General features: G+C 38.5%; 1 protein-coding gene across 6 annotated transcripts in view; it reads right to left on the bottom strand.

The window, feature by feature from the left end:
- The window catches only part of TTC28 (tetratricopeptide repeat domain 28), a 579,079-nt gene that overhangs the window by 339,802 nt on the left and 227,842 nt on the right, over nt 1-11,435 (bottom strand). The gene's annotated exons all lie outside the window — the stretch shown is intronic.

Consider the following 11,435-nt stretch of genomic DNA (forward strand, 5'->3'; position numbering starts at 1 on the left):
TAAACTAAAATCACTGCTTGCAAGTAAATGCAAACTGAAAATTACAGAGAGAACAGAGGTTTAAAAATGTACTTAAAAATAATAAAAACTCAAGTGAAGTCACTTAATCCAATATTTTATTGGAAATTGGACCACCTCCAATTCTCTTAAGGGTACCCACAGTTTGGTAACCAGATGTTCATACTGTTCTTCTGCCAAAGAAAACTTCAGGATTCAAAGACTATTTTTTCCTTTAAAAACTATATTTATATCTCAAAACATGTATTTCTCTGATACCTTAACAGAGTAGACTAAAAACAAAGTATCCCTTCGATCTCCACGTTACTCTAAGGTACATTTGATGTGCACTGGCAGGAGGCACTGGAGAAGAGAAAGGGCCTATCCATTATTTGAATAAAGAATAAAATAGACACCAGTAGACAGCCAGCCTGACATTCAGATTCACAGCTGAAAGGTAAGCATTAGAAGCAGCCCAGACCCAACAAGAACTTAATTATTTTATTATAACTAGCAAGATGAGCTTTATTAAGGGACAGGCACAGTAGTGATGAAGCAACGTGGCTGCTGGTACAATCCAACCTATCAAAAGGAATAAAGTAAACCATCATCCAAACCAACCAAATACCAGATTAAAATAAATTCTCTGCAATTTCCCTCAAGACACAAATATGAATATCCTAATCCACAGTATCAGAGTAGCAATTATGACAACTATACCAAGGCATTTTATTACTCTCTGCTAGACTTGGCTAGATCTCTGAGCTGCTTTCATCATCAGTTGAGTATTCCCTGAACCCCAAAGCTGTTTCTGACAGAAATGAGGCACAGCAAATATGATATTCATTTTGTGCCATCCTCAAAGTACAGATAACAGAACAGAGGAAATTTGATTCTTTGACAGGATTATCTATGGGCCTGACCTTTTGTAACTGCTTCTAAGTTCATCAGCTAACCAATAAGTAAATGAGCAAATGAACAGGAGAGTTGGAATGCATGACTGTTAGACCAAACCCATATCATTGTGCAAATACCTCCAATTTAAAATCTTAATTATCAAAGGAATATGACAGCTAACCTAGACCAAATAGATACACAAGTGGCTATAGCAAATGACTATATTAATATCAGATAAAGTAGACTTGAAAACAAAGAGATAAAAAGGACATTTCATTATTACAAAAGGGAAAATTCATCAGAAAGACATTACTGTAATGTGTATGCACCCATCTAACAGAACTTCAAAATGCAGGAAACTATCTATTCTTTCTGTCACTACTTCATCTCCCACTTTCCTGAATCCTCTCCATGAAAATGTCCCTAAGCAAGATCACCAGTGACATCCATACTGTCAAATCCATTGATCAATTCTCATTTCATCTTACTTGACCTACCACTTCCTTTTCCCTTTGGACTGAAGGACTCCATTTTCTCTCCATTCTTCTAAAATCTACCATCTTTTCAATTAGGAAGTGCATTAGGCAAAAGACTGGATACAGAAACAACAGTTGGAATAATTTATTTATTGACCTTTTTTCCTTGGTTTCCTTTCCTGGTTTCTGATTGTGCTTTTCTAAATATTCTACCCCAATATGTACCTGGTTTTGACTTCTTCTCTATTATGCCTATTGCTTTACTTAAGCACTTTCTTTGATGAAAATGACATTGTTTAATTTGAAATACTTTCCTTTGCCCACAGTGGTGATGTGTTTATCCTAAATTGTCCACACCCCCTTATCTACCTCCATTTACAGTGTGTGGTTTTAGCGTAACTGACCATTGTTAAAACCTGCAAATCTCAAGTTTATAACTACAGTAAATTCCAAATGTGTATTCAAATCTCCACTTAGATGTCTAATAGGCGTCAAATCTGCAATCTTAATTCCAACCTCCCTTCCCCCTTTTCAATAAATGGCTCAGGCCAAATAACTTAGCTCCATTCTCTCTCTCGTAGCCCCATATCCAATCTTTCAGGAAGTTCAGTTAGTTCTATTTTCAAAAAAAGATCCAGAACCCAACCATTACTTACCATTCCTTCACTACCACCTTGGTCCAAGCCTGCCTATTGGCCTCATGGCCCTGAAGCCCATATAGCCTATTCTCCATATAGCAGTTAGGATGATCCTTTTGAGCACTAGTCTGAACATGTCTTTACTTTGCTCAAAACCCTCTGATTTTCTTCCCTTATAGTAAAATCCTAATTCCTTACCATGGCCTTCAAATCTTACATGATCAGCGGCCCCCCTCAACAACCTCTTTGACCGCATCAGAAATTCTACCATTACAGCATTCATTCCCTCCAGCCAAACTGTCCTCCTTCCTCTTCTGTGAGTACACCAAGAACAATTCCTGCCATGGGTCTTTAACCCTGATGGTCCCTTTGCCTGGACTTCTCTTTTTTTTATTTCCCAAAACCACATGGCTTTTCCCTTTACTTCTTCCAGGTCTTTGTTCATACATCACTTTTTAAGAAATTCATCTGACAATTGGATAGTGCATCCGTATGAAGATATTCTCTCAATTAAATGAGTATCTTCAGCATTTTCTCTCCCTTATTACCCTCATCCCATTAGTATCTAATTTCTTTCAAATGTGCATCCATTACATCTTCTTCACATCTCTCCATTTCCACGAGTTCAGCCTCCATCATATAGCTTCTGCAACAGGCTCACCAGTACTCTTTCTGTATCCAATCTCTTGTCTAATGCACTTAATAAGTGGAAAGATGTCTAATGCACTTAATAAGTGGACTTTAAAAATTAGACAGATACAGACTTTCCTTGAGCAGTCAATTACCAGCTATGTGACTTTGAACAAATCATGTGAAATTTTCAGGGTTTCAGTTTGCTCATTTGTAAATGGAACTAATAAAACCTACTTTAAAAATTTTTACAGACTTTATTTTTTAAAACAGTGTTAAGTTCACAGCAAAACTGAGCAGAAGGTACAGAGAGTTTCCACATACTCCATATGAACTCCATAGTTCATCTATATGAACTTCTGCTCGTATATAATACCTACTTATCAGGACTACCGTCAGTAAAAAAAATAAGAATACAAAGCATGCAATGATGGTCACAATGTACATAGCAGACACTCAACAATGACAAGGATTTTTTTCCTTTCCAAACTCTGATCATATATTCCCTGGTTCAAAATTTTAACTGACTTACCACTGTGTGTGTTAGTCACTCAGTCGTGTCCAACTCTATGCGACCCCATGGACTGTAGCCCACCAGGCTTCTCTGTCCATGGGATTCTCTAGGCAAGAATACTAGAGTGGATTGCCATGCCCTTCTCCAGGGGATCTTCCCGATCCAGGGATCAAATCCAGGTCTCCTGCACTGCAGGCGGATTCTTTACCATCTGAACCACAAGGCTTACCAGTATATACAGATAAATCAAATTTTTCAGTATGGTATCCAAAGACTTCCGCAACTTGGCTCCAACCTAGTTTTCCAACTTTATCTTTTATTTAATACACCTATCTACTAGCCCCCATGCAAATTCTACTCCACCCACAACTCTACTTGCTATTTTTTAATCACATTCAGCATTTTCCTACATCTATTCTTTGCCCCACCACTGCCAAAAATACTTTTCTCTCCCAGTATGTCTGCCAAAATCTTGCGATCTTTCTAAGCCTGGCTCAAATTCCATTTTTTATAAGAAGATATCCACAGCTTTACCAGTTGGCATTTATTTCTCTTTCTCCTGTATGTTCATGTTACTTTGTTTATGCCTCTTTTCCCATTCTCTCCTGATGAGCAGGGACCACATTTTATTCAGTAATTAGCACAGTGCTGTGCAATACTCGGCATTCAGAAAAATCTGTTGGATTGAATCGAACATGTCAATTACAAAATCACAAGTTACTTAACATTAGAGGAGAAAACTAGAGATCCATCCCTAGAATATTCATCTTCGAATGAGTTCTTGGTCAAATGTAAGTATTCATTCTATACTAGGATTCTACGAAGACTTCTACTTTGAGAACTTTTTAAAAAATGCCTTGGGGTGAAAAGGAAGAAGGGAATAAGTACAGGGAAGGAGAATGCTAAATATCTAAGAGCTATGGAATCTTAAAAATTGTATAACTCCTCAGAAGAATGAGGTTAAATGTTTTTATTTAGCTTCACCCAGAAAGTCAGAGAGTTAAAATAAGAAACTAAAATCAACTTGTCCCTGAATCTCTTTCTGAAGTATGCTTTCCCCATCTCTAAGTTCCTAGAACAATTATGTTCACATTACTCATCTGATAATCATATCCTGCATTTTGTTACAATTGCAGTATTTCCTTGAGCCATTTTTAAATCTTTCATCACTGAACTTTAATTCTCATATTCTCAATTAGATAATCAACTCCAAAGAAGTACAGTTCATATCTTGCACTTTTACAGTCTTTTCTGCTACAACACATTTCCACAATACCACAGAGCTCATGTCAATAGAGTGTGGAAATCGTATGTAATTTTTTTCTTAGGCAAGAAGTGCTGGAATAGTAGAACAGAATTACAGTCTTCAGAAGGAAAGGTAAAATGGCTTCAGCAAATCTGCTATACTGACAAGGCCCTTTGCTCTACTTAAGGAAAATGAAAAGTGAATGCCTGCATACAGGCTAAGAGAGGTGTAATTCCTAATTCTCATCTCACGGCAGGTCTTACTTCCTTCTGTGCTCCTTAATGGCAACCCCATTGGCTCAGGGCTCCACTTTCAAATGCATTATCTCACATTTCTGCAAGTCAGCATTTTTTACTCTTTTTTAGTGCATTTTTAATATCTATGGCAACTTCCACCCATACTGAGCTATCTGCCTGGGCTGTCCAACCTACTGTTTTTTTGGTTCCATGGTTCAAAGTGGCGTGTGTGTGTGTGTGTTTAGTCACTCAGTCATGTCTAACTCTTTGTGACGCTAAAGGACTGCAGCTCGCCAGACTCCTCTGTCCATGGGATTTTCCTGGCAAGAATACTGGAGTGGGTTGCCATTTCCTCCTCCAGTGGATCCAGACCCAGGGGTCAATCTGGCGTCTCTTGCATCTCCTGCATTGCAGGCAGATTCTTTACTGCTAAGCCACCTGGGAAGCCCATAGATTTCGAGTAATGTACATCTAGCCCTATTTTTTTCCCCAAATCTCTATTATTTTATACACATACATACATATACATACACACATATGCATAGATAGTATGTTATGGTAAAATACATGATTATCCAAGGTCATTAACACGTTACCTTGAATATAACAGTTATAGGTTATTGCATTTAATTCTGAAAACATCTGTATTTTTCCATTGTTCACATGATCTTAAATCTAAAATCCACTTTCTGGGGTTCCTAATACCCTTCAGCCCCACAAGGAGTCCTTCATTCCCTGCTAAGGTGTCTATTATTACACGAAAATCACTACTTAAACTAAACCACTTCTGCTAATATAACATTCAACTTACTATTGTAAAAAGATCTAATCTGTAATGCCATCAGTATGACTCTCAAACCCCAATAAATGATGTGACCTCTCTGTTCGGTGATGCTAAACTTCTAGACACAATGAATGGAAAAGCAGAGACAAATAGGCTGTTTTCTATTCACTTTCACAGCTGCTTGGGCTACTGCCCAATCTCCATAATGAGGGTGGTCTCTTGCTTTGTTTTTATGAAACCAAGAGCATATAGAACACATAGCATTTCAATATGCAGCCTTCCGGATATTATATTGTCCCCAATTGCTTGATATTTTGCCTTTCTCCTCAGGATAGTCAGAAACACATTGAAGCTATAACAGTAACTATGACTTCTACTGAATCAGCTTAAACAATCTACTTACTGTCAACAAGATGAATAACCAACTGATCATTTTAAGTGAAAGTCTCCACACTTGGATCTTTGGGACATGAGTTTCAATTAAAACACTTGGAGATGAGTAGTATATTGTATTATATCCCCAACCAGGCCTGATGACACTCCTTTAAACCAGTTTAGGGGTGTGCACATATATGTGCATACCTTCACATATATAGCAACATGATTTGTTTCCAACACACACGCATTATCTTCCACACATAACTCAAGGAGAGAGAAGAAACCAATCTTCCCTCCTTCCTTCCTCACTCCTTTCCTCTTTCTTCTTGAGGGAGGTGGGTGTGGTGCCAGAAAACATTTTCCTATGTAAAACAGCAACAATCCCAATGTTCACTGTTATTGTGTATTTATATAAACCCTGTGTAAACAATCCCCATGTCCTTGTAGGGCTATTTCACCCCTGACATATGATGCTCAACCAAATTATTTACATTACAAAATATATTCAAACAAAAGCAACATTTTTAAACCAAGGCCTAACCACCATTTGGATGTGAACAGTGGCTTATCTTTCATCAAAGCAGGAAAAATCAGAAAAGGCACTGATAAATGTCATGTTTCTTAGAATCTGAAAAATATTCACAAATTATGGCTAATACAAATAAGAAATCACTTTCAAGTTATGTTCTTAGGCCCTAAATTCTAAAATTCTAAAATATCAGCTTGAAGGTACTTTAAAGATCAGATATTCCAACCACCTCATTTTCACATGAGAAAATTAAACCTTATAGCGAGGAAGTGAGCAATACAAGGGCACAATGCCAGAACTGTGCACTGATTCTTGAGCACCATTAACGCCTCTTTTCACAGTTTAAAACAATTATTTTAAAACATATTTTGATTTTGTCTTTTTTTTACTTTTTAATTTAAATTTATTTTAATTGGAGACTAATTACTTTACAATATTGTATTGGTTTTGCCATAAGTCAACATGAATCTGCCACAGGTGTACACGTGTTTCCCATCCTAAACCCCCCTCTCACCTCCCTCCCCATACCATCCCTCTGGGTCATCCCAGTGCACCAGCCCCAAGCATCCTGTAACCTGCATCAAACCTGGACTGGCGATTCATTTCTTATATAATATTATACATGTTTCAATGCCATTCTCCCAAATCCTCCCACCCTCTCCCTCTCCCACAGAGTCCAAAAGACTGTTCTATACATCTGTGTCTCTTTTGCTGTCTCACATACAGGATTATCATTACCATCTTTCTAAATTCCATATATATGCATTAGTATACTGTATTGGTGTTTTTCTTTCTGGCTTACTTCACTCTGTATAATAGGCTCCAGTTTCATCCACCTCATTAGAACTGATTCAAATGCATTCTTTTTAATGGCTGAGTAATACTCCATTGTGTATATGTAACACAGCTTTCTTATCCATTCATCTGCTGATGGACATCTAGATTGCTTCCATGTCCTGGCTATTATAAACAGTGCTGCGATGAACATTGGGGTACACATGTCTCTTTCAATTCTGGTTTCCTCGGTGTGTATGCCCAGCAGTGGGACTGCTGGGTCATATGGCAGTTCCATCTCCAGTTTTTTAAGGAATCTCCAAACTGTTCTCCATAGTGGCTGTACTAGTTTGCATTCCCACCAACAGTGTAAGAGGGTTCCCTTTTCTCCACACCCTCTCCAGCATTTATTGCTTGCAGACTTTTGGATAGCAGCCATTGTGACTGGTGTGAAATGGTACCTCATAGTGGTTTTGATTTGCATTTCTCTGATAATGAATGATGTTGAGCATCTTTTCATGTGTCTGTTAGCCATCTGTATGTCTTCTTTGAAGAAATGTCTGTTTAGTTCTTTGGCCCAATTTTTGATTGGGTCGTTTATTTTTCTGGAATTGAGCTGCAGGAGTTGCTTGTATATTTTTGAGATTAGTTGTTTGTCAGTTGCTTCATTTGCTATTATTTTCTCCCATTCTGAAGGCTGCCTTTTCACCTTGCTTATAGTTTCCTTTGTTGTGCAGAAGCTTTTAATTTTAATTAGGTCCCATTTATTTTTGCTTTTATTTCCAATATTCTGGGAGGTGGGTCATAGAGGATACTGCTGTGATTTATGTTGGAAAGTGTTTTGCCTATGTTCTCCTCTAGGAGTATTATAGTTTCTGGTCTTACATTTAGATCTTTAATCCATTTTGAGTTTATTTCTGTGTATGGTGTTAGAAAGTGTTCTAGTTTCATTCTTTTACAAGTGGTTGACCAGTTTTCCCAGCACCACTTGTTAAAGAGATTGTCTTTTCTCCATTGTATATTCTTGCCTCCTTTGTAAAAGATAAGGTGTCTATAGGTGTGTGGATTTATCTCTGGGCTTTCTATTTTGTTCCATTGATCTATATTTCTGTCTTTGTGCCAGAACCATACTGTCTTGATGACTGTGGCTCTGTAGTAGAGCCTGAAGTCAGGCAAGTTGATTCCTCCAGTTCCATTCTTCTTTCTCAAGATCGCTTTGGCTAGTCGAGGTTTTTTGTATTTCCATACAAATTGTGAAATTATTTCTTCTAGCTCTGTGAAAAATACCATTGGTAGCTTGATAGGGATTGCACTGAATCTACAGATTGCTTTGGGTAGTATACTCATTTTCACTATATTGATTCTTCCGATCAATGAACATGGTATATTTCTCCATCTATTAGTGTCCTCTTTGATTTCTTTCACCAGTGTTTTATAGTTTTCTATATATAGGTTATTTTAAAACACATTTTGAAGTAAACTGAAAATGTTATTGACAGAAACCTTTTGCAGGCTTCTAAAATATATATGCTAATTTAACACCCCACTCCAGTACTCTTGCCTGGAGAATCCCATGGACGGAGGAGCCTGGTGGTCTGCAGTCCATGGGGTCGCTAAGAGTCGGACACGACTGAGCGACTTCGGTTCGGTTCAGTCGCTCAGTGGTGTCCAACTCTGCAACCCCATGAATCACAGCACACCAGGCCTTCCTGTCCATCACCAACTCCTGGAGTTCACTCAGACTCACGTCCATCGAGTCAGTGATGCCATCCAGCCATCTCATCCTCTGTCATCCCCTTCTCCTGCCCCCAATCCCTCCCAGCATCAGTCTTTTCCAATGAGTCAACTCTCTGCATGAGGTGGCCAAAGTACTGGAGTTTCAGCTTCAGCATCATTCCCTCCAAAGAAATCCCAAGGCTGATCTCCTTCAGAATGGACTGGTTGGATCTCCTTGCAGTCCAAGGGACTCTCAAGAGTCTTCTCCAACACCACAGTTCAAAAGCATCAAATCTTTGGCACTCAGTCTTCCGCACAGTCCAACTCTCACATCCATACATGACCACTGGAACAACCATAGCCTTGACTAGACAGACCTTTTGTTGGCAAAGTAACGTCTCTGCTTTTTAATATGCTGTCTAGGTTGGTCATAACTTTCCAAGGAGTAAGCGTCTTTTAATTTCATGGCTGCAGTCACCATCTGCAGTGATTCTGGAGCCCCAAAAAATAAAGTCTGACACCGTTTCCACTGTTTCCCCATCTATTTCCCATGAAGTGATGGGACCAGATGCCATGATCATTTTCTGAATGTCGGGCTTCAAGCCAACTTTTTCACTCTCCACTTTCACTTTCATCAAGAGGCTTTTCAGTTCCTCTTCACTTTCTGCCATAAGGGTGGTGTCATCTGCATATCTGAGGTTATTGAGATTTCTCCCGGCAATCTTGATTCCAGCTCGTGTTTCTTCCAGTCCAGCGTTTCTCATGATGTACTCTGCACAGAAGTTAAATAAGCAGGGTGATAATACACAGCTTTGACGTACTCCTTTTCCTATCTGGGACCAGTCTGTTGTTCCATGTCCACTTCTAACTGTTGGTTCCTGACCTGCATATAGATTTCTCAAGAGGCAGGTCAGGTGGTCTGATATTCCCATCTCTTTCAGAATTTTCCACAGTTTATTGTGATCCACACAGTCAAAGGCTTTGGCATAGTCAATAAAGCAGAAATAGATGTTTTTCTGGAACTCTCTTGCTTTTTCCATGATCCAGCGGATGTTGGCAATTTGATCTCTGGTTCCTCTGCCTTTTCTAAAACCAGCTTGAACATCAGGAAGTTCATGGTTCATGTATTGCTGAAGCCTGGCTTGGAGAATTTTGAGCATTACTTTACTAGAATGTGAGATGAGTGCAATTGTGTGGTAGTTTGAGGATTCTTTGGCATTGCCTTTCTTTGGGATTGGAATGAAAACTGACCTTTTCCAGTCCTGTCTGAGCAACTTCACTTTCACTTTTCACTTGCATGCATTGGAGAAGGAAATGGCAACCCACTCTACTGTTCTTGCCTGGAGAATCCCAGGGCAATCCCAGGGGGAGCCTGGTGGGCTGCTGTCTATGGGGTCGCACAGAGTAGGACACGACTGAAGTGATTTAGCAGCAGCAGCAGCACCTGCACTTAGTCAACTATTTTCTTCTTATAAATTGTTTCATATTTCTTAACACCAAGATGACAGTCCCCTGCAACTCCAAACAATTTTGGTAGTCTTTTCCATCTATTGGGATGTGCTCAAAAAATATATGCTACATTAAATATTTATTTAAGTAGAATCACTAGTGAGGCAAATTCACTGGGAAAACAACAAATTAATAGTAACAGTAAGCAGTTAAGTTAAGGCACTATAATAAGTGCTTTACATTTATTACCTAATTTAGGCCTTATCAACCCTAGGAGGTGGGCATTATTAGTATTATCATTTTATAGATGAAGAAATTAAAGCACAGAGATAAAATACCCAGGATTTACTATCAATTAGTAAACTCCAGAACAGGTGTTCTAGCCTCTGAGTCCATGCTCTTAACCACTGTACTACAGGGCCTCTCTAAAAGGAAATCATACATTTCAAAAAGAAAATAATTTCTTGATTAGCTGAAAGCTGAAAGGTTAACTAGACTATATTATCTCATAGAATGATAAAATTTTCAAGCTCAAAAAAAACCCAGAAGTCACTAGTCCAAGTCTTTCATTTTTAACACAAAGAAACTGACATTCAAAGAGGTTAAGTGATTTGTCCAAGGTCACACAGTTTTTGGCGGTAGAAACTATTTGTCATTACAGTCTAGTATTATTCCTCATTGTTCTCTTCTGCTAACATACAAGCTAGAGAAAGTACTATCTAAAGTAGCAATAACTACCTATCAGATAAAGAGTCTAAAGGGAAAACTTGACTTTGGGGAAGTAGAATTTCCAAAGAGTGACACATCAAAGAAAAAATATGTATGTAATTTGGTGATTACATGTTCCACAAATAGGCAGAACAGATTTTACTAGTTCGAAGAAGGCCAAAGTTACATTATGTCTTAGAAAATAAGAGATTTTGCTAGTATTGATTGTTCCTAACTGAACATGGCCCAAACTGAGGTCCAGCAGACAGTAAAAGCAGTCCACTGGCTGTTCTCACTTGGCCACAGAGCTCAACTTGTAGGACTGTTAACTCTCAGTTATCAGTTTGTGGATGCAAGTGTTGAACAAAGCCTACTGTGGCCATTCAGATCATTTCCTTCTCCCCCTCTTTTTTAATGAAGCCACAAATTCAGTGGAGCCTGGAGATTTAAATTCTAATCATTT

Source organism: Bos taurus, chromosome 17, assembly GCF_002263795.3.
Source record: "Bos taurus isolate L1 Dominette 01449 registration number 42190680 breed Hereford chromosome 17, ARS-UCD2.0, whole genome shotgun sequence".
In the NCBI taxonomy this organism is placed as follows: domain Eukaryota; kingdom Metazoa; phylum Chordata; class Mammalia; order Artiodactyla; family Bovidae; genus Bos; species Bos taurus.